This window comes from Mustela erminea, chromosome 2 (assembly GCF_009829155.1).
Source record: "Mustela erminea isolate mMusErm1 chromosome 2, mMusErm1.Pri, whole genome shotgun sequence".
Lineage (NCBI taxonomy): Eukaryota > Metazoa > Chordata > Mammalia > Carnivora > Mustelidae > Mustela > Mustela erminea.
The window spans coordinates 148,010,431-148,031,029 of record NC_045615.1 but is presented as its reverse complement, the minus strand read 5'-3'; positions in this window follow the sequence as shown (position 1 = coordinate 148,031,029).

Here is a 20,599-nt window from a genome sequence, read left to right as displayed (position 1 = left end):
ACATTTGTATCTTTAGGGTAAATACCCAGTAGTGTGATTTCTGGGTCATAGAGTAGCTCTATTTTCAACTCTTTGAGGAACCTCCATACTGCTTTCCAGAGTGGCTTCACCAACATTCATTCCCACCAACAGTAGGAGGGTTCCCCTTTCTCCACATCCTTGCCAACATCTGTCATTTCCTGACTGGATAATTTTACCCATTCTGACTGGTGTGAAGTGGTATCTCATTGTGGTTTTGGTTTGTATTTCCCTGATGCCCAGTGATCTTGAGTACTTTTTCATTTGTCTGTTGGCCATTTGGATACCTTCTTTGCAGAAATATCTGATTATGTCTTCTGACCATTTTTTGATTGAATTATTTGTTCTTTGGGTGCTGAGTTTGATAAGTTCTTTATAGATTTTGGATACTAACCCTTTATTTGATATGTCATTTGCAAATATCTTCTCCTATTCTGTCATTTGTCTTTTGGTTTTGTTGACTGTTTCCTTCACTGTGCAAAAGATTTTGATCTTGATGAAATCCCAATAGTTCATTTTTTTCCTTGCTTCCTTGACTTTGGTGATGTTTCTAGGAAGAAGTTGCTGCAGCTGAGGTCAGAGAGGTTGCTGACTGTGTTGTCTTTAAGGATTTTTTTTTTTTTTTAAAGATTTTATTTATTTATTCGACAGAGACAGATCACAAGTAGGCAGAGAGGCAGACAGAGAGAGAGAGGAGGAAGCAGGCTCCCTGCTGAGCAGAGAGCCCGATGCGGGACTCGATCCCAGGACCCTGAGATCATGACCTGAGCCGAAGGCAGCGGCTTAACCCACTGAGCCACCCAGGCGCCCCTGTCTTTAAGGATTTTGATGGATGCCTTTCTCACATCGAGGTCTTTCATCCATGTAGAGTCTATTTTTGTGTGTGGTGTAAGGAAATGGTCCAGTTTCATTCTTCTGCATGTGGCTGTCCAATTTCGCCAACACCATTTGTTGAAGAGACTTTTTTTTTCTTTAGTTTTTGCATTTTATTTTGAGCAAGAGAACACACTAAAAGAAATATTCCTTGGGATAGAAGCTATGGTTCTTAAATATTATTTTCATTTAGAGATGACAATAATTTGAAGGGCTCATGTAAATTAAGCATTACTATTTTTAAAAATATTTTAAAAGTTTTTTTCAAATAATTCAAGGGTAATATGGCATGATTGGAGTTCTGTATATCCTAATTATGGTGTGTTTATCCTTATAATTGGAGACTGTCTTTTTTCGATAGGACATTCCTTCTGTTTTGTCAAAGATTAGTTGACCATAGAGTTGAGGGTCTATTTCTGTGCTCTCTATTCTGTTCCATTGATCTATGTGTCTGTTTTAGTGCCAGTACCATACTGTTTTGATGATTACTGTAATAGAGTTTGAAGCCTGGAATTATGATGGTGCCAACTCTGGTTTTCTTTTTCAACATTCCTCTGGATATTCAGGGGATTTTGTGGTTCCATATAAATTTTAGGATTATTTGTTCCATTCCTTTGAAAAAAAATTGATGGTATTTTGATAGGGATTGCATTAAATTTGTAGATTGCTTTAGGTAGCATAGATATTTTCACAATATTTGTTCTTCCAATCCATGAACATGGAACATTTTTCCATTTCTTTATGTCTTCCTCAACTTCTTTCATGAGTACTTTATAGTTTTCTGAGTACGGATTCTTTTCTTCTTTGGTTAGGTTTATTCCTAGGTATCTCATGGTTTTGGGTGCAATTATAAATGGAATTGACTACTTAATTTCTCTTTCCTCTGTCTTGTTGTTGGTGTATAGATATGCAACTTATTTCTGAGCATTGATTTTATATCCTGACACTTTACTGAATCCCTGTATGAGTTCTTGCAGTTTTGGAGTGGAGTCTTTTGGGTTTTCCACATAAAGTATCATATCATATGTAAAGACTGAGAGGTTGACTTCTTTGCTGATTTGGATGCCTTTAATTTCTTTTTGTTGTCTGATTGCTGAGGTTAGGACTTCTAGTACTATGTTGAATAGCACTGGTGATAGTGGACATCCCTGCCATCTTCATGACCTTTGGAGAAAAGCTCTCAGTTTTCCAGTAGAGAATGATATTTGCTGTGGGTTTTTCATAGATGACTTTGATGATATTCAGGTATTTACACTCTATCCATACACATAAAGAGTTTGATCAAGAAAGGAGGTTGTACTTTGTCAAACTCTTTTTCAGCATCTATTGAAAGTATCATATGGTTCTTGTGGGTTTTTGTTTGTTTGTTTTTTGTTGTTGTTGTTTTTTTTTAACTTATCACATTGATTGATTTGTGGATGTTGAACCATCCTTGCATTCCAGGAATAAATCCCACTTGGTTGAGGTGAATGATCCTTTTAATGTACTGTTGGATCCTATTAACTAGTATTTTGGTGAGAATTTTTGCATCTGTGTTCATCAAGGATATTGGTCTCTAATTACCTTTTTGATGGGGTGTTTGTCTGGTTTTGGGATCAAGGTGATGCTGGCCTCATAAAATGAGTTTGAAGTTTTTGTTCCATTTCTATTTTTTGGGACAGTTTCAGGCGAATACATATTAATTCTTCTTTAAATGTTTGGTAGAATTCCCCTGGGAAGCCATCTGGCCCTGAGTTCTTCTTTTTTGGGAGATTTTTGATGGTTGCTTCAATCTTCTTACTGGTTATGGGTCTGTTCATGTTTTCTATTTCATCCTGGTTCAGTTTTGGTAGTTTGTATGTCTCTAGGAATGCATCCATTTCTTCCAGATTGTCAAATTTGCTGGTGTATAGTTGCTCATAATATGTTTTTATAATTGTTTGTGTTTCTTTGGTGTTGGTTGTGATCTCTCCTTTTTCATTCATGATTTTATTAATTTGGGTCCTTTCTCTTTTCTTTTTGATAAGTCTGGCCAGGGGTTTATCTATTAATTCTTTCAAAGAACCAGCTCCTAGTTTCATTGATTTTTCCTACTGTTCTTTTGGTTTCTATTTTATTAATTTCTTCTCTAATCTTTATGCTTTCTCTTCTGCTGGGTTTAGGCTTGCTTTGTTGTTCTTTCTCCAGCTCCTTTAGGTATAGGAGGTGTACTTGAGACCTTTCTTGTTTCTTGAGAAAGGCTTGTATCACCATATATTTTCCTCTCAGGACTGCCTTTGCTGTGTCCCAAAGATTTTGAACAGTTGTGTATTCACTTTTATTTGTTCCCATGAATTTTTTTCAATTCTTCTTTAATTTCCTGGTTGAGCAATTCATTCCTTAGTAGGATGCTCTTTAACCTCCATGTATTTGGGTTTCTTCCAAACTTCCTCTTGTGATTGAGTTCTAGCTTCAGAGCATTGTGGTCTAAAAATATGCAGGAAATGATCCCAATCTTTTGGTACCAGTCGAGACCTGATTTGTGACACAGGATGTGATCTATTCTGGAGAATGTTCCATGTGCCCTAGAGAAGAATATGTTTTCTGTTGCTTTGGGATGGAAGGCTCTGAATATATCTGTGATGTCCCCCTGGTCCAATGTGTCATAAAGCTTTTATTCCTTCTTGATCTTTTTTTTTAGATGATCTGTTCATTTCAGTGTGGGTGGTGTTAAAGTCCCCCTACTACTATTGTATTATTGTTGATGTGTTTCTTTGATTTTGTTATTAATTGGTTTATATAATTGGCTGCTCCCATGGTAGGGGCACAGATATTTAAAATTCTTAGGTCTTCTTGTTAGACAACCCTTTAAGTATGACATAGTGTCCTTCCTCAGATCTCATTATAGTCTTTGGCTTAAAATCTACTTATCTGATATAAGGATTTCCACTCCAGCTTTCTTTTGATGTCCATTAGCATTGTAAACAGTTTTCCACCCCTTACTTTAAATATGGAGGTGTCTTTGGATCTAAAGTGAGTTTCTTTTAAACAGAATATTGGTGGATCTTCTTCTTATATTTTTAATCAATTCTGATACCCTGTGTCTTTTGATTGGGGCATTTAGCCCATTTACATTCAGGGTAACTATTGAAAGATATGAATTTAGTTCCATTGTATTGCCTGTATGGGGACTGTTAGTATATATTGTCTCTCTTCTTTTCTGGTTTATTATTTTTAAGCTCTCTCTTTGTTTAGAGGACCCCTTTCAATATATCCTGTAGAGCTGGTTTTGTGTTTGCAAATTCTTTTAGTTTTTGTTTGTCCTGGAAGCTTTTTGTCTCTCCTTTTATTTTCAATGACAGCCTAGCTGGATATAGTATTCTTGGTTGTGTCTTTTACTCATTTAGTGCTCTGAATGTATCATGCCATTTCTTTCTGGCCTGCCAGGTCTGTGGATAAGTGTGCTGTCAATGTAATATTTCTACAATTGTGTGTTACAGACCTCTTGACCCAAGCTACCTTCAGGACTTTCTCTTTGTCACTGAGACTTATTAAGTCTTACTATTAGAAGACAGGGTGTGGACCTATTTTTGTTGATTTTGAAAGGGGTTTTCTGTGCCTCCTGGATTTTGATGCTTGTTCCCTTTGCCATATTAGGGAAATTCCGTATTATAATTTGCTCCAGTATACCTTCTGCCCCTCCTCTCTTTCTTCTTCTTTTGGGATCCCAATTATTCTAATATTATTTTGTCTTATGGTGTCACTATTCTCTCAAATTATTCCTTCATGGTCCAGTAATTGTTAGTCTCTCTTTTGCTCAGCTTTTTTGTTCTCTGTCATTTGGTCTTCTACATCAATAATTCTCTCTTCTGCCTCATTTATCTTAGCAGTAAGAGACTCCAATAGTCCCCTATTCATTGGTACTGATGTTTGTTCTTTTGTGTGTGTGTGTGTGTGAGGTTTTCCTACGTCATCATTTTATCCAGATAAGAATATATGAATGAGAGAGTAAAATACTAAAAGGGTGGCAGAGACCCCAGGAAAAATATATGCTAACCAAATCAAAAGAGGTCTGAAAATGGGGGGGAGAAGAAAGGGGGAAAAACAAAACATTATATATATATATATATCTTTTGTTTTAAGATATAGATTTAGAGTATATTTGGTTCTCTTCACCAACTACATATATGTAGTTGGTGAATAGAACAGAGACACCCACTTGATTTTGGGTGTATTCTGGTCTCTTAGAAGAAACTACCTCCCAAAATTTTAAAGAAAAAAATATATATATACATGTATATATGTAAACATGATGAAGGGATGGACTATGACTATAAAGATGAAAATTTAAAAATATTCTAAAAAAGGAATTGTAAAATAATTCACTTGGAAAAGAGAAGAGAATGTGTTCATGCTGGAGCTAGATTTAGGGTATATTTGTATCTATTAGAAGAAATTATATCCCTAAATGTTAAAGAAAAGAAAAACCTATTTGTACACAAAATTAAGGTTAAATACAATGAAGGGATAAAATATGACTATAACAATGAAAATTTTAAAAGATTTTTAAGGGTATTGATAAGATAAGTTAGTTAAAAACATTAAAAGAAGAAAGGTTTAAAAATAGAATAAGAAAAAAATAAAATTAAAGAAATTAACTTTGTAAGATTAAAGGATTATGTGAAAAAAGCCATAATTCTATGTGTTGCTTTCCCTTAGCTCTGGAGCTCAGCAGTTCTCATTGATCAGTGAACATGGTCTTGGCTGGATGTTTTTGCTGATCTTCTTGGGGAGGGGCCTGTTGCTGTGATTCTCAAATGTCTTTACCTGAGTTGGAATTGCACTGCCATTGCCAGGGTCCAGGCTAAGTAATCTGCTCAGGTTTGCTCTCAGTATTTTTTGTTCTCTGATGCTTTCATTAGAGCTCTGGAGGACAGGAATGAAATTGGCAGCTTCCCAATCTCTGGCCCAGTGGAGATGAGAGCTCAGGCCCCACTCCTCCGTGTGCCTTCAGAGAAAAGCAGTCAATCCCACCCATCTCCTTGGTCTCCAGCTGCACACCAAGCTTACTCAACCATGACCACGAATTTCTATCTCTGGTGCATGGCCCTGTTTCAAGTCTCCAAACCCAGCTGATTCCCGCAGCATGCTCCTGCACCACTCCTCCCAGAGAAGGAAAGAGTGAGTCTTTCCAGATCTGCCGCTTGTGAGGTCCCTGCTTGAAGAGCAGTGGTCCAACTGTGTCTTGCATCACAGTTTAAGGTAACCCTGAGTTTAGAACCCCCACCTTGGCTCTGCCTCTGTAGGTGGCTTCCCAACTCTGATACCTGGCAGCTCTGCACACTCAGACACCCCTGGTCTTTCGGTGACCTCGTGGGTCCTGAGACCCCCACTGTCCCTGGGAGGGATCCACTCCCACTTAGTCTCTGGAGTGAAGTCCCTCAGTCTCAAATTTCTCGCCTTTAAAACAGATTATATATTCTGTGCCATCCACTTAGTTCCCCTACGCTTAAGACTTTGTGCTGATTTTGAATCTTGTCCAAGTATCCCCAATAACAAGTCAGTCAGAAAATTCTTTTCCTTTTTTATTAAGAATGTCTCTTGAATACTTTCCTTTTTATAACTGTAAATTTCTTCTGTCACTACCTTAACCAAGGCTCTTCTCAAAATAAGTCTAATTTACTGTACTAGGTCCTCAACCAGTCTCGAGATGGTAGATTTGACCAAGTTCTTCAATTCCCTGACTCACATTTATACTGCCACACCCTTTGCCATGTGACATTGTGGTACTACTAGAATTGGAAAACCATATTTTCCTACTCCATTGATGTCAAGCGGGGTCACTGACTTGCTTTGATCAACTGAATAAGGAAAGAAGTGAAAATAACTAGTTCTGATTTGAGCTGAGGTTTTAAGAGTCAGAAGGTGTGTCTGCTTGTGCCTTGTGTTATTGTGAAGAGAAAAGAAAGTACCCTGGTTGACCATGATCCCAGGATTAGAAACTTGTGGAGTATACATGAACCCAACCTGCAGTCTGTAGCAAACGTAGACAATTTGTAGCCTGAAGACAAAGTGCTTCAGCTGACTTGCAAAATTATGAGAAAGAAGACACATATATTTATTGTGGTGAATCACTGATATTTTGAGGTTCTTTGTCATGTAAAAAAAACTGACTAATATGCTGCCTTTAGGCACTCTTTGCTAGGCTTGATAGAATACATCTCTGACAGTTTTAACCTCCTATAATACAACTGGAACTCTCCTGTCTACTGCTTAAATGTTTTATTGTTCTCAACCACCTAATGAAAAATCTGAACATTTTAACCTGATTATTTACAACCTGGCTACTACTTAACTTTCCTGACATATCTTCAAATACACCTAAAAATGAACCTATTCATTCAGTTACCCTGAAGGATTCATTTCTCCAAAAGTATTCATTATCTATGTCCTTGTTTACTCTATAGCTCATTACTCACCTCCTTTCCTAAAGTATTCTTCTTACCCTCTCTCAAGCAATAAACATCTGAGAGTATTAAAATATTTGTAAATAATAGTTGCTTCTAACACAGACTATCAAAGGTATTTAGTAAACCTTGTAGAATGATTAGACTGTTGCTATTCATATAAGTAACAAGTGAAGATGGCACTCCCTGCCTTTTACTCCTGAAATCCTATAAGCCACAAATACTGAGTGACCTTTAAATATAGTTTAAGTGGCTCCCACACACATGATACTTTAGGGCTGCTCTAGATAGACACCCTGCTAACCAAGTCACCTATGTTTTTAAAAAACAATCACATGACTATGCATCTCAAGTGAAAACAGATATAAGAGAAAAGATAAAAACTGTTCATTTTTCCTCAGTCCTAATAAGATTATGATATTATTTTCTTCTGCTTTGATCTGTAATAATAATTATAAAAGTTTTTCTTATTGTTTCTTAGTGTTTGGACCCACTCTTGAGACTCTCAGGCCAGACTGATGCTATGTATCTCAATTGATTTCTACCAAATCACAAAGATATACCCAACCGCCCTACACATGAATATTCTATCCTGTGTTCTCCCTTGTTGAAATGACTCCTTTCACAATTTTGTTGTTTAAATTTATAACTATGTTTTTTAAATAGATATATCTGAATACTCTAGCTATACACTAAACTTTGAAGAGTCAAATTACTACTTTGTAACTCCAAAAACTAAATGATATCCTTTATATTAGAAGCAGAATATGAGAGAAGAGAGAGTACAGGATTTGTACCCAAAAAGACCTAAGTGTAAAATGTTACTCTACCAACTCTGATAGCTTTGGTAATATAGGATATTAAAATCTCCATGCCCCAGAATAATCATATTTGAAAGGTTGGAAATAGGGGGAGTAAATGTACAGGTACTAATACCCAATACATTTGGGACAAGCTATTTGATTAACAGCTCTTAGTTTCTAATCTCACTTTACTTGCCTCAAACTCTAAAAAGGATGAAGTTTTTGACATGAGAGGTATGGTCCTTTCTGGGAGTCCCCATATTTACTAAGTTGTTCTAGTTTATGATTTAGAGTCTAAATTGTTTATCATTTTCCAGGACTTCTTTTTACCAGGATTTCAGTACCCCATTGCTATCTCCAGGAAATTCCAACCAGAAATCAAAAGACACAGACTCAGTTGAACTGTCCATAAAAATGCAGAACAGATAACCTATGCATCACAGCACAGGACTATGCTATGTATCTTCCAGACTTAGAAGGTAAAGTATCTGTTGAATTGGGAGAAAAACTGAAAGGAAAATGAGCAAACCATTTTTGTCTGATTTTAATTTAGATGTTCTTTCTTCACATAGATTAAAATTGACAAAAGTTATATTTTATCTAACTAGGTAACAGCCTGAAAGAAATTTAAACAGGCTGCTTTAACAATGTTCTGTCAACTTTCCAAGCTCTGATATTCATAGAGTGATACCACGGTGGAGTTTTGATATTTCAGACTGCCTGCTAGGCACTCAATAAAATATATGACAGCAATTGATTGAGTCACAGATGCAGTTTAATGATTAGTCATCATGCACCTCTTAGACCATATCAGTAACAAACAGCTGTTTATTTCCTTTATCAAAAATCACCAACTTTAGCATTAATGTGACGACCACAGAATACATGTCATTGTCTGAAAACTTCATGTTGGGTTTTAGTTTAAAAATGGCCTGACTGGTAGTCTCTGATTCAACCTTTCAGCTTTCCCCTAGGTGCCCATAAATGGGGAAGAAATGTGTTTTTACATAATAACATTAAACCAAGTTGCTAAGTTCACTGCTGAAAATAAAGAGGAACTTTAAGTAACAAAAGCCATGGAGTTATATTAGCAAACCCAATTAATTAAAGCATGTTTGTAGCAATGAAACAAAGCAAACTGGTTGTTCTTGAAAGTAAGAAATGGCTCCAGTTCACAGTCAATTTCCTGATCAATGGTAATAGATTTGTACTCATCGGAGTGGATGATTTTTGGTATTGGGTAGAATGCTTTATGCCCAATTCCTAACTATTACAGGAATCTTGTTAGAAATTATGCTAAAATTAGTATGATGTAATTTGACTTCTAGTTATCTCAAAGACATTGCAAATCTACCAAGATTGCAAAGCATACTTAGCAAGATTCCAGACCAAATACATGCTTCCTGGGTACAAATGTCAGTTCTAAACAAAGAATACTCTGAAAATAAACAAAATATGTAGACACTGAAAAAAATTCTTACAGCACAGAATAAAAAGAACGTTATCCTGAAATTCAAACCAGAGTATCTATATTAGGAAAAGATTCTATAGTGTAACCTTAAGAAATGTTAGAAAACCTTATTCATTTTCTTCAACAGGCTACGAGATCGGACTTTTATGAAAGAAAAGTGGGAAACAGGCAGAGTAATACCAAAAATTTTCAAAAAACATGTGAGATACAATTCTCTGGACTAAAAATCTAACTATTTGTCTTGAGGATAAATTGTAATTAAATTTAAAAAAACCTTTTGAGGCAATAAGAAAATTTGATATGAAATCATCATCAGGGATCTAGAATGGATAACACAAAGGAAATAAACAAGGGGAAGAATTTATAAAGAAAAATATAAAAACTATGAAAGACAGAGAATGGAAATCTGATATAAAAAGTATAAATGCTTCTGAAGAATGCACCAGAAATATTGGATGGAAGAATAATTCAAGGTATAATTAGAAAGATTTCCACTAACACTTCTGATGTGTAAACCCACAGCAAAATGTCATTCCAAGCTGAATAATGGGGAAAATCTGCATAATCTATAACATCTTTTTCTTTTTTAACACATAAAGGAGTTGCTGTTACCAGGTAATAAGGTAAACCTAATTCTAAAAGGTGACCCACCATCCATGAGCTAGAGTAACTACATAGAATACATGGGAGCTTTATATACAAGGTAAATTTGCCCCTATTCTGCATCCATTTTCTGGCACAATGGACTGTGAAGCCAATCCCAGGGAATAAATCAGAGGCTAATTAGTAATGGTATAGTTGAAACAAAACATCAATGCATCCATTACATGGTGTATAATTCATTTTGACAATAAGTAGCAAGAGCTTTAAAAAGGGCTACATCTTTTCATCCAATAACTTCATTTTTTAATATGTATCCAAAGGTAATAATCAGAAAAGGTTAATTATATGCAAGATTTTGAAACAATGTAAGTGTCCTATAATATGAAAATGTTTAAACTGCAGATCATCCATATGATGAAATGTCTTTGATTTAAAAATATTTTAAATGTCAAAATGCTCACAGCACATTAAATGATAAAAGCAAGACAAAAGCAAAACAGTATAGTGGTATGGGCTTAATCCTTTTTTAAGAATATCATAGTACATTCAGCTTAGGTCATAATCTTAGGGTTGTGAGATTCTCTCACTCCCTCTCCCTTTGCTCACTCCTCCCCCCACCACTCTCTTTAATTCTCTTAAAAAAAAAAAAAAAAGAAAGAAAAGAAAAGAAGGAGGAGGAGGAGCAAGATGGCAGAGAAGTAGGAGACCCTGTTTCAACTGGTCCTCTAAAGTGAGCTAAATATCTACCAGAACACTCTGAACACCCATAAAATCAGCCTGAGATGTAAGCTTATACACTTCTGGATCTCTATGGGGAAAGAAGACATCAGTGGAGAGGTAAAGCAGACTGGGAATGCTCAGACTGATATCAGAGGATAAACAGAAGGGGGACAGAGCCACCAGAATTGACCCATTGGAAAGTAATACCACAATACCAAACTGTCCTGTGATTGGAGAACAGCATTAACTTGGAATCTGGTTAAAAGCACTCAAAAAGAGCAAAATATCTTAAGGGGTAACTGGTGGAATTAGGTGGTCATGGGCACAGGCCTAAGCTCATGGTCCCAGGATGGTCACCATCAGTGACCACACATGCCTGAGAGACTCCAGCAGGGTCCCCAGTCTGTGGTCTCTGATACTGTGGCTTTCTGCTGCTTGCACCACCACTTGGGATGAGCACACTCTCACCTGCACCTGAGAGAGCCCTGCATGAACTCCAGTCAGGATCCCTTGACCTGCAGCCTTCCATGGTCTACAGCTTTCTGTGACCTGTGTTGCTGTGGGGTCTGGGTGCATTCAACATAACCCTGGACTCCAGAGAGCAGTCCCCACAAAGGCAGTCACCTGAAGTTGTCCCCCTAGACCAATATCACTTGCAGTTTTAGTGACACAGGGGTATAGAGACAAGCAGGGGCCTCAGGTGACCACAGGGATGGTGGCTGGAGGTGCACACTGTTTGTGGGGGTTTGCAGTGTTCAGTGGAGTTTGCAGAGAGGGAGTCTGTGTGTTCTGGATCACCCAGAGGGGAACAGTCTGAGGCTTCTGTCTGAGGTGTAGGTCTGGGTGCAGACAGATCCTTTGCTCTAGCCTGCTGAAAAACCACAAAAAGCAACCAAAGAACAAAAACCTCCAGAAAACAAAAGTCTGAAAACCAGTATCCACAGAGCTCACCCCCTTGATAGGAGGCAAGAAGACACAACCCAAGCAAGATTGAATGGAAAACAACATGGCAGGCCCCTGTCCCAAAAGACAAGCCAAAAGAACAAGAGGACAACTACCACAGGATACCCAAAAAACTGTAAAACCCCAAAATCAGGGGATAACAATATATTAAACTCCCAGTATTGCCCCCAAACCTATATATTTCATAGATACAACTTTTCTTTCTTTTTTTCTTTCTTTCTTTCTTTCTTTCTTTCTTTCTTTCTTTCTTTCTTTTTTCTTTCTTTCTTTCTCTCTTTTTAAGCTCATTCTCATGATTCTTATTTTTTTAATTATTTTTAACCTACTTACCATTACATCTAGAGATTTAATACAACATATTCCATAATAACTTATTAACTTGAACTTTTTTCATATATATATCTGTGTTTCTTCTCTTTTTCTTTTTAATATACATATAGATATAAGTTTCAAGGTAATATTTCTTTACTATTCATTATTACCCCTATATATAAGACAGTTTTAATTTCCCTGTATCTCTGAAAAGTTGAATCCTTTAACAAAGATAACAAGATACACCCAGGAAGAACTAAAATAATGTTATTCACCCACATCGAGGATTTATAACCATCCTTCCATCTTACTCTTCTGTCAGTGTTTCTGTGTATTTGTGTTTTTTTTTTTTTTCTGGTGTTATATAAATCTTATTCTCAGGGTTCATTTTGGCTAGTTTTTTTCTTTTTCTTTTCTATTTTTTTTTCTTGTCATTTACTTTTGTTGGTCTTTTTGTTTGTTCATTCTTTCTTATGTAACTTATAAATCTTATTTTAGGGGCTCATTTTGGCTAGGTTTTCTCTCTCTCTCTCTCTCTTTTTCTCCCTCTATCTCTCTTTTTCTCTTTTTTCTTTATTTTCCTTTGTGACTTCTGATTGCTCTGAAACTTTCCAGGGTGCAACTTGCCTGCATCATATTTGATATATTCAGCTATACATCCCCTCAACCACTTTTCAACAAAATGACTAGGAGGAGGAATACCCAATAGAGGAAAAATTCAGAGACTGTGCCATTTGCAACAGAGCTATTGGATATGGACATAAACAGTATGTCAGAAAGGGAATTCAGGGTAAAAATTATCCAGGCAAAGGCTAGGTTGGAGAAGACCAAGACAGTGACAACACAGAATCTCTAAGGGCAGAACAGAAAGCCACCTGGGAAGAAGTTAAAATGTTTTAAAAGTTAAAAATTGTATCAGTGAGATCCAATCTAATATAAACACTCTAACAGCTAGGGTAACCAAGGCAGAAGATAGAATTAATGATCTAGAAGGTAAACTGATAGAAAAGAGGGATCAGAAGGAGGCTTGGAACAAACAGCTTAGAAGTCATGAAAAACTATCAGGATCCCTAAGGGGTAGAGAGAGAGAGAAGACTAGAAGACATAGTTGAACAAATTCTGGATGAAAATGTTACTAATCTTGGGAATGGAAAAAGTGTTCATGTCCTAGAGGCAGAAAGGACACCCCAATATCAACAAGTCTAGAAACACATCCAGAAACTTAATTGTGAAATTCATGAATCATAATTTCAGACAAGAGGTCTTAAGGGCAGCTAGGGGAAGAGATCCCTTATGTACAGAGGAAGGACCATCAGAATAACATCAGAATAACATCAGACCTGTCCACAGAAATCTGGCAAGCCAGAAAGGGCTGGCAGGACATATTCAGGGCACTAAATGAGAAGAACATGCATCCAAGAATAATTTATCTAGCAGGACTGACATTCAAGATGGATTGAGAGATAAAGAACTTCCAAGACTTGTAAGGTTTATAAGAGGATGGGACCACCACGCTGGCACAACAATAAATATTAAGGGGGTTCTATAAATAGAAGAAAGAACCCAAGAATGTCATAGAACATAAATTTACAGAGACAATCTATAGAAACAAGGACTTCACAGGCAACATGATGTCAATAAAAACGTATCTTTCAATAATCACTCTCAATGTGAATGGCCTAAATGATCCCATAATGGCACAAGGTTGCAGGCTGGATAAAACAGCAGGACCTGTTCTTATGCTGTTTACAAGAGACACATTTGGAACCTAAAGATACATCCAGACTGAAAGTAAAGGGATGGAGAACCATCTTTCATCCTAATGGGTTTCAAAAGAAAGCTGGGGTAGCAATTCTCATACCAGATAAATTAAATTTTAAGCTAAATACTATAGTCAGAGATACAGAAGGACACTACATCATTCCTAGAGGGTCTATCCACCAAGAATATGTAATTGTAAATATTTATGCCTCCAATATAGGATCAGCCAACCACATAAACCAACTGTTAATCAAAATAAAGAGTCATATTGACATGAATACATTAATTGTAGGGGATCTTAACATGCCACTCTTAGTAATAGATCATCCAAGTGGAAAATCAATAAAGAAACAAGAGCTTTGAATGTCACATTGAACCAGATGGACCTCATAGATATATACAGAACATTCCACCCTAAAACAACAGAATTCTTCTCCAATGCACATGAAAGTTTCTCCAGAATAGAGCACATACTGGGTCATAAATCAGGGCTCAACTGATACCAAAAGACTGAGATTATTCCCTGTATATTCTCAGACCACAGTGCTTTGAAACTGGAACTCAACCACAAGAAAAAGTTTTGAAGTGATTCAAACACTTAGACTCCAATGACCGTCCTGCTCAAGAATGTTTGGATCAACCAGGAAATCAAAGAGGAACTTAAACAATTCATGGAAACCAATGAGAATGAAGACACCTTGGTCCAAAACCTATGGGATATGGCAAAGGTAATCCTAAGGAGGAAATACATTGCCATCCAAGCCTCACTCAAAAAAATGAAAAATCTTGAATACACTCTCTCTTTACACCTTAATGGACTGGAAAATCAACAACAAATTAAGCCAACCCCACACACATGAAAGGAAATAAGATTAGAGGAGAGATCAATGAATTAGAAACTAGAGATATAGAACACATCAACAAAACTAGAAGCTGGTTCTTTTAAAGAATCAATAAGAATGATAAACCACTAACCAAACCAATCCAAAAGAAAAGAGAGGGGATCCAAATTAATAAAATTATGAATGAAAGGGAAGAGATTATGACTAACACCAAGGAAATAAATAAGGTCATCAGAAATTATATCAACAGTTATATGCCAATAAGTTAAGCAACCTAGAAAAAAACGGATGCATTCTTGGAAACCTATAAAATTCCAAGACTGAAACAGGAAGAAATTGACAACCTGAATATACCAGTATCTAGTAACGAGATTGAAGCAATGATCAAAAACCTCCGAAAAAACAAGAGCCCAGGACCTAAGGGATTTCTTGGGAAATTCTACCCAAATTTCAAAGAAGAAATAATACCTATTCTCCTGAAGCTGTTTCAAAAAATAGAAACAAACAGAAAACTTCCAGACTCTTTCAATGAAGCCAAAATTACCTTGGTGCCCAAACCAGGCAAAGACCCCATCAAAAAGGAGAATTTGAGACCAATATCCCTGCTGAATATGGATACCAAGAGTCTCACCAAGATTCTAGCTAATAGTATTCAACAGTACATTAAAAAGATTATCCATCATGACCAGGTGGAATTTATCCCAGGGATGCGAGTGTGGTTGAACATTCACAAATCAATCAATGTGTTAGAATCAATCAATATAAGAAAAGAGAAGAACCACATGGTCCTCTCAATTGATGCAGAAAAAGCATTTGACAAGATACAACATCCATTCCTGATTAAACTCTTCAAAATATAGGGACAGAGGGAATATTCCTCAAATTTATAAAATCTATCTGTGAAAAACCCACAGTGAATATCATCCTCAATGGGAAAAACCTGACAGCCTTCCCTTTGAGATCTGGAACATGACAAGGATGCCCACTCTCACCACTGTTGTTCAACATAGTACTAAAAGTCCTAGGAACAGCAATCAGACAGCAAAAAGAAATAAAATGTATTTGAATTGGCAACTCTCTCTCTTCACAAATGACATGATACTTTATATGGAAAACCCAAATGACTCCATCCCCAAACTATTAGAACTCATACAGCAATTCAGTAATGTGGCAAGATACAATATCAATGCACCAAAATCAGTTGCTTTCTTACACACTAACAATGAAAATACAGAAAGGGAAATTAAAGAATCAATTCCAATTACTATAGCACCAAGAACCATAAAATACCTTGGAATAAACCTAACCAAAGACGTAACAGATGTGTTTTCGAGGAACTACAGAACACTCATGAAAGAAATTGAAGAAGAAAGAAAAAGATGGAAGAGCATTCCATGATCATGAATTGGAAGAATAAACATTGTTAAAATGATTAGACTACCCAGAGCAATCTATACTTTCAATACTATTCTAATCAAAATTCCACCAGCATTTTTAAAGAGCTAGAAGAAACAATCCTAAAATTTGTATGGAACCAGAAGAGACCCTGAATTGTGAAGGAAATGTTGAAAAAGAAAAACAAAGCTGGGGGCATCATGTTGTCTGATTTCAAGCTTTACTACAAAGCTGTGATCACCAAGAGAGCATGGTACTGGCACAAACACAGATACATTGACCAATGGAACAGAGTAAAGAGTCCAGATATGGACCCACAACTCTATGGTCAAATAATCTTTGGCAAAACATGGAAAAATATCCAGTGGAAAAACAACCATCTCTTAATGAATGGTGTTGGGAAAATTGGACAGCTATTTGTAGAAGAATGAAACTCGACCATTCTCTTATACCATACACAAAGATAAACTCAAAATGGACAAAAGGCCTCAACATGAGGCAAGAATCTATCAAAATCCTAGAGGAGAGCATAGGCAGTAACCTCTTTGACATTGGCCATAGCAACTCTTTTCAAGTCATGTCTCCAAAGGCAAAGGAAACAGAAGTGAAAATGAACATGATTGAATGCTTCTGCATCGCAAAGGAAATAGTCAACAGAACAAAGCAGCAATCTACGGAATGGGAGAAGATATTTGCAAATGATAGTACAGACAAAGGGTTGATATCCAAGATCTATAAGGAACTCCTCAAACTCAACACTCAAAAAATAGATAATGATGTCAAAAAATGGGTAGAAGATATGAACAGACACTTCTCTAAAGAAGGCATATAGATGGCTAACAGACACAGGAAAAAATATTCATTATCATTAGCCAACAGGGAGATTAAATAAAAACTGCATTAAGATACCACCTTATACCAATTAGAATGCCCCAAATTCTCAAGATAGTAATCAACATGTGTTGGAGAGGATGTGGAGAAAGAGGAACCCTTTTACTCTGTTGGTGGGAATGCAAGTTGGTGCAGCCACTTTGGAAAACAGTGCAGAGATTCCTTAAGAAATTAAAAATAGAGCTACCTTATGACCCTGCAATTGCAGTACTGTGTATTTAGTCCAAAGATACAGATGTAGTGAAAAGAAGGGCTATCTCTACCCCAATGTTCATCACAGCAATGGCCACAGTCATCAAGGTGTGGAAAGAACAAAGATGCCCTTCAACAGATGAATGGATAAAGATACAGTCCATATATGCAATGAAGGATTATGCCTCCATCAGAAAGGATGAACATCCAATTTATATCAACATGGATGGGATTGGAAGATATTATGCTGAAGGAAATAAGTCAAGCAGAGAGAGTCAAGTATCATATGGTTTCACTTATTTGTAGAGCAGGAGTAATATGGAGGACATTGGGAGATGGAAAGGAGAAGTGATATGGGGGAAATCGGAGGGGGAGACAAACCATGAGAGACTGTGGACTCTGAGGAACAAACTGAGGGTTTTGGGGGTGGGGGTGGGTGATCCTGGTGGTGGGTATTAAGGAGGGCACATGTTGCATGGAGCACTGTGTGTGGTGCATAAACAATGAATTTTGGAACACTGAAAAGAAATAAAATAAAATAAAATGGGGAAAAAAGAGGTAAAATTTTTTTAAAAAATGCAATCAAAGCACAAATGTGATCATGCAATCAAGACATAACAACATGAATTAAAAACTAAAAGAAAAAGAGTGCCTTTTTAAAAGAACAAAAAAGAATCACAAAAATTATTTTCAAAAGAAAGTAAATGTAACGTCATGACTTGGTTGGAGATTAGAAAAGAAACAGACCTTTAAAATGAGAAAATTTCAAAAGTTGTTGTTAAATCCTGTATTATCCTTAGTCAAAATCTCTCCTTGAAGCTGGGAAGCATCTATGTGACCAAGGTCTTAAGAATATTAAGCAATTGTGCCTTTCTTCACTTCTGTGTCTCTATACTGCACTTTGCATCTGTATTGAAACATGATTTAGTTTCTTCTATCATTAAAAAAAAAAAAAGTCCCCACACTACACACCAAATTCCAATTAACTTCACCATCTCTTTATGCCTCTTCATGGTCATACTTTAGAACAGAGTTGTCAATAATTGGGGATTTCACTTCCTCAGTCCACTAAAACTTGACATTTGCCTTGATTAACTCCATAGAAATTACAATATTTTTTTTAAGTGTGCTAAGAAATTTGACGTTAACAAAATCCAGTGAACTTCTTTGGTCTTTACTCATTAAACTCTTAGCAACTTTTACCATAGCTAAAAAATCATTTTTACAACACAGTCATCTCTTGATTCTCATGGCATATCAGTCTCCAGGCTTCTTTCTACCTTTTCCTAAAACAGTATTTTATCACCTAATGCATTAAATATTGGAATTCTTCTATTTTTTGCCTAGTCCATGTTGAGCAATATCCTCTACCCCATTATTTTGAACTATGATGTGATGATGTCTAGGAATCACAAGTATGTCATCCCCAGTCTAGTCCTCCTACCTGTGCTCTTAAACTATGAAAACAATGGTCTTTACCTGAAGGGATCTGTGATACAAAAACATCATATATCTTTAATTAAATCCAAGACTTCTCCATTCCTAATATGCCCTTTATCTAGTTTCTCCTCTTAGTTAATGGTTTACATTGCCTTCATGTATGCCAGGGTTTTAGAGAAATCAGGATACCCAAGCCTGCTTGATCATCTATCATTCCAGTTATTCACCAGTTCTTTTCATTTTTCATCAGAAAATTTTCTTAAATCTACCCATTTATTTTCAGCTTTGTTCCACCACCTTGGTCCCACCATTTCTCCTTCTGACCATCTCTGCACTGACCTCCTATTGACTTACTCCTTGTCAGTTCCTCACATGGAGGCCGACATTGTCTTTATCCTTTAAAAAAAGGAAAGAAAAGAAAAATGAGTGAATTCCTCAGAAGTGTTTTAAGTGTTCTATAGTAGATTACAATGACTTTTGGGGTAAAATTTGAAACCCTTAACATAGTTTAAGATGCCCTTTGCTATCTAACTTTTAAGGCTGTATCATGCTACTCTTTCATCTGATGATTGTTCTTTAAACATTACTATCATTTCCATTTCTTAAACTCACTGTGGTAGGCAGAATAACCCCCTCACCATACACACACGTTCATAAAGTATCCATAACCTAATCCCTGAAATCTGTGAATATATTTTCTTACATGGTAAAAAGGACTTTACGAATGTAATTTATTTAAGGATTTTGAGATGAGGAGGTAATCCTGCATAATCCCAGGGGACCCAGTGTAAACACCAGAGTCCTCATAAGTAAAACAGGGAGGTACAGAAGTCAGAGAAAAGTTTGGCGTGATATTATTGCTGGCCAGGAGGCAGCTACAAGCCAAGAAATGATGTAGGAAACCTCTAGAAGTTGAAAAGGCAAAGAAAGATTTTCCTCTAAATTCTCCAGAAAACACAGCCTTGTCAACACGTTGATTTTAGCCTAGCAGGACTGGTTTTGGACTTTTGACCTCCAGAACTGTTATGTGATAAATTTGTGTTGTTTTAAATCACTAATACTTACAATCTGTTACAAATGCAATAGGTAATCCTTCATGTTCTTTCTTGCCTCAAATTCATGTGCTATGTGTACCTTACTGGGAAATTTTTGCTCCTCCATACCTGGCTAATTTCTGCTTTTTCTTAGGCCTCAGATTAAACATCACTTCATATAGAAAAGCTTCTCTGCCTATCTCATACAAATATTGGGTCCCCGTATCGGTTTTCTATTTTTCATCTTTCACTTAGTGGCTTAAAACAACATCCACTCATTACCTTATAGTCCTGGAAATCAGAACTCCAAAATCATTTTGAATGGGATAAAATCAAGGCATTGACAGGGCTGGTTCCTGCTGGAGGCTCTAGAGAATGATTTTATTTCCTTGTTTTTTCTGGCTTCTAGAGACTTCTGAATTTCTTGGCAAATGGTTTCTTCCTCCCTTCATTTCAGTCTCTTGCTTCCACAGTCATACCTCCTATGTAAGTAACTCTGATCTCCTCTTATAAGGGCTCTTATGATTACGCAGGACCCAACAGGTTAATCCAGAAGGATAAAGAATGGGAAGCCATCTCAAGATTCTTTTACCCATTTTACTAAAATAAGTAATATTTTAAAATAAGTCCATTTTACCAAAATAAGTAATATCTATAGATTGTGGGGATTAAGATGTGGATGTCTTTGGGTGGCCATTATTCATCCTAAATAGTCCCCTATTATATGTACCACAAGATGCCCTGTAATTATCTTCATAATCAAAAACACCTTATAATTATTTGTTATAATATTTGTTAGAATTTGTTTAATATTTCCTGTCCTTCTTGGTCATATCCTTTGTGAGTGCATTGAAGA